The sequence below is a fragment of the Myotis davidii genome, unplaced genomic scaffold (assembly GCF_000327345.1).
Source record: "Myotis davidii unplaced genomic scaffold, ASM32734v1 scaffold646, whole genome shotgun sequence".
Taxonomy (NCBI): domain Eukaryota; kingdom Metazoa; phylum Chordata; class Mammalia; order Chiroptera; family Vespertilionidae; genus Myotis; species Myotis davidii.
In genome coordinates this window covers 475,083-478,892 of record NW_006296801.1, presented here as the reverse complement: position 1 = coordinate 478,892, position 3,810 = coordinate 475,083, and the positions used below count along the sequence as shown (strand labels likewise).

Sequence of the window (3,810 nt, the reverse complement as noted above, 5' to 3'; positions counted from 1 at the left end):
CAGTGCTGGGAACTCAAAAGAAATTTAAATCGTTGTACTGTTGATATTTGGCTCTGTTGACTAATGAGTTTGCCGACCACTGGCCTATCTCATTAGAAGGCATGCAAGTAGTTTGGCTGGTATAGATTTTAGGTTGAGAACTCTTTAAGAGATAAGAATAGAAAGATTGAAAGGGGTATGATCCTGAATGGTCTTGTGTTCTACCTTGTGTGTTTTGTTTTAGACATGTCACTCTGGGCATAGTTTGGAGGATGGAGGAATTGGATGAGGGCAAGACAGGAGTTAGGGTGACCAACTAGGAGACTGATAAGTCTGAAGCAAGGTAATGAAAGCTTCAACCAGGACAGCTTTAATGGTGAGAAGAGCAGTTTTAGGGAGGGCTTCCCTGGAGGTAGTTTAAGTACAAGTGTGAAGGAGGTGATTTATGTGTTTCAGCAGAAGCGGATTCTAGGGGATTATTTGAGAGTAGAAGAACTCGAGTAAAGTATCCAACTGGACAAAGAATGTCACTAAGTTAGATACTCTTATATTCTTTTTATTCCCATTCTTTCCTTTTTGCCACCCTCTTATCTGCTAGGCTTACTGCTACTGCTTTCTCTGCAGCTCCCTTGTGTTTGGGAGTTCTGTGACTCCATTCCAGACCACTGAAAAGGCTATATAGCTCTTCTCCTTTCCTCTCTCACGGCAACATTAGGTTATTTGACTAGGCCATTGTCTCTGAAAGACAATTATTTGATTCTGTGATGTTATTTTCAAATCAAAAGAATTGGCGAGGCTTGGGGCAGTGCTCTTTGTGACGGCGTCACCGGGGCCAGACGCTGGGGTCCGAATGCTGGGGATGGCGTGAGGAGCGGCTCGCTGGCTGGTATTGGCATCTGTCCGATGTGGGGCTCTCAGGAGAGGACCGAGCTTGAAGAAAGATGGAGATATCTTTGCCAGACGGGGCAGCTCAGGTTGGAGCCTGGTACCATTGAGGTCATGAAGTTCAGGAAAGAGAAAACCCTAACTGAGTCAAGACATGGTGATGCTTACAGCCTCTCCTCCTTGCCTATCAGCAGAAGGGACTAGGGAAAGCCCTCAGCCTCCCAACTCCAGTGAAGCTTCCTGCAAGGTCCATGACCACAGCCCTTTGTCCCAGGCTCTGGGAGGTTCCCCGAGATGTGCAATCCACTGAGCATAACCAGATGATGAATAAACATGACAAATACCAACTATGTACGAGTGAGTGATGGTTGGTTTCTCAGTATGAGTAGGTTCTAGCTGTTGTAGTTTCTTGTCTCTGCTGTTTGTTCTCTAATAGGCCTTTGATTTACAACCCAGGGTCTTCAGGCCCTTATGGATCCATAATTATGGGACCTGGCACCTATTTTCATTATTTACAAAACCCCAACAGAAAAGCTGCACAGGCTAACTAAACCCTCAAACTTGTTTGTGTGGAATAACACTGGCTAATTGTCACATGCCAATCTATCATAGCTTTGGTTGTTAGTTTAAAATGACAGAATATTAAAGTGATTATTTTAAAATTTGAAAAAAAGAAAAGAATTGGCATTTTATTTCAAATCAGTAAAAGAATTGGCATTTTATGTCTATTCAAACTAAATTCAGTATCTTCCCCCATTCTCCAGTCTACCTTACCCCATGAAATGGCATACTGTTTGATAGGTTTTTTTGCATGGGGGTTTTATACATTTTTCTGTTAGTTATCCTATGTATTTCATGTTTAATGTTATTGTAAATAATCAATTTTTTTTATTTTCTAAGAGTATATAGCTGATATTGAGGAATGCAATGGATTTATTTTTAGTTCATTTTTATTTTTTATTGACTTCAGAGAGGGAGGGAGATGGATAGAGAGATAGAAACATCAATGATGAGAATCATTGATTGGCTGCCTCCTGCACATCCCCTACTAGGGATTGAGCCCGCAACCCAGGCATGTGCCCTTGAGTGGAATCGAACCTGGGAACCTTCAGTCTGCAGGCCAACGTTCTATCCACAGAGCCAAACCAGCTACGGCTGCATTTTTGTTTAATAATTTTATATCTAACAACCTTGCTAAAGTTCATGTAGCAATTTAAATAAGTTATGTGTAGATTATTTTGGATTTGTTTTTTACAAGCAATCATATGAGCGAATAATGGCTTTGTGTAATGTTACTATAACGATATCAGCAATCTCCTGATTAAAGTTTGCATGATATGCCTAGTTCTGCCTTTTATATTCATACTTTAGATAGCCCTTTGTTTAATTTTTTTTTTTAAATTAAATCTTTATTGTTCAGATTATTACATTTGTTCCTCTCCCCCCCCCATAACTCCCCTCCTCCCAGTTCCCGCCCCACCCTCCACCCTCACTCCCCACCCACTGTCCTCATCCATAGGTGCACGATTTTTGTCCAGTCTCTTTCCGCATCTCCAACACCCCTTTCCCCCCCAAGAATAGTCAGTCCATTCCCATCTGGGTGGCCCGTGGGTAGCAGGTGGAGAACGAGAGGACAGATCCCAGGGACAAGGAAATGCCCAGAGTCACCGGAGAGGCACTGCAGTGCAGGGGAAGGAGATTTTTTTCCCTCCCGAGTGTAAACAACAACCACGCCCTTCGCGCCGCCAGCCCGCTCCACGCGCACACACCTGAGAATTTCACTTCAGCACTGCGCCTCCTCTGAGTCTGGGTATGATATCCTCTTTACTCCTAGTTGTAGAATTTCCACTCAGCCAGCCCTCCTGTGGTTCTGGATGATGTCCGTTCCGTCTGTTAGGTGTAATTTGAATTGGTTGTTCAAGGCAGCAATCTCTGGCATTAACCTATGCTGCCATCTTGGTTTCTCCCCCCTTTGTTTTAGATATAAGCCATGTAAACAACATGTAGTTAGTTTTTAAAAATATATATAATCTGACATTTTTTATTTTTTAATTGGAGTACTTAATTACATTTAATGTAGCTATTGATCTAAGTGAGTTTAAACCTATCTTTTATTAAATGTTTGTTTGCCTTATTTGCCCAGTGTTCTTTTTTTCCTTTCGTTCCTTGCCATACTTTGGGTTGACTCTATATTAAATTCTCTCCTCCATCTCTCGTTATTAGCTTAGGAGTTATGCATCCTTTTATACTTTTTTTACTAGTTAACCTAGATATTGCAATATGAATTCTAGACTTTCAAGAGAAAATATTAAATTTGATATTTTTACCTTATTTGGACGATGCAAGCTCTTGAGCTCCCTTTATCCACCTTCCTGACTTACATGTAAGTGTAATTGTATACTTTTATTCTCCATTTTTCTCTCTAGGATACTTTATTATTTTTACTTACTTCATTTATTTTTTTGGTTTATTTTTTCCAGTTTTATTGAGAAATAGTTGATATACATCACTGTAAAAGTTTAGGCATAAGAACGATGGTTTGATTTACATATATGATTACCACAGTAGGTTTAGCTAACATCCATTATCTCATATCTATAATAATAAAAGCGTAGTATGCTAATTAGAATGGATGTCCTTCTGGACGACCTTCCAGATGAAGCTGGGGCTGCGAGGGAAAAGCGGCTGCGAGGCCAAGGCAAGCCATGCGGCTGTGAAGGCTGAGCTCCTTGTGTGAATTTTGTGCCTGGGGCCTCTAGTTTAGGCATAAAATAATGGTGTGCTTACAATCTGTGATGTCTTAGCTTTGATGAAATAACTTCAATAATGGCAAGTCTAGGGCTTTACAAAACTCTCTGACTGCCTACTTTTAGGGGAAATAGTTTTAGTTTTTGCCCATTGAGTATGATGTTGGCTGTAGGTTTGTCATACAAGGCTTTTTTTATG

General features: G+C 40.8%; 1 protein-coding gene across 1 annotated transcript in view; it reads left to right on the top strand.

Annotated features, from left to right (window-relative positions):
- The window catches only part of INTS4 (integrator complex subunit 4), an 81,371-nt gene that overhangs the window by 7,462 nt on the left and 70,099 nt on the right, over positions 1–3,810 (top strand). The window lies entirely within an intron of this gene.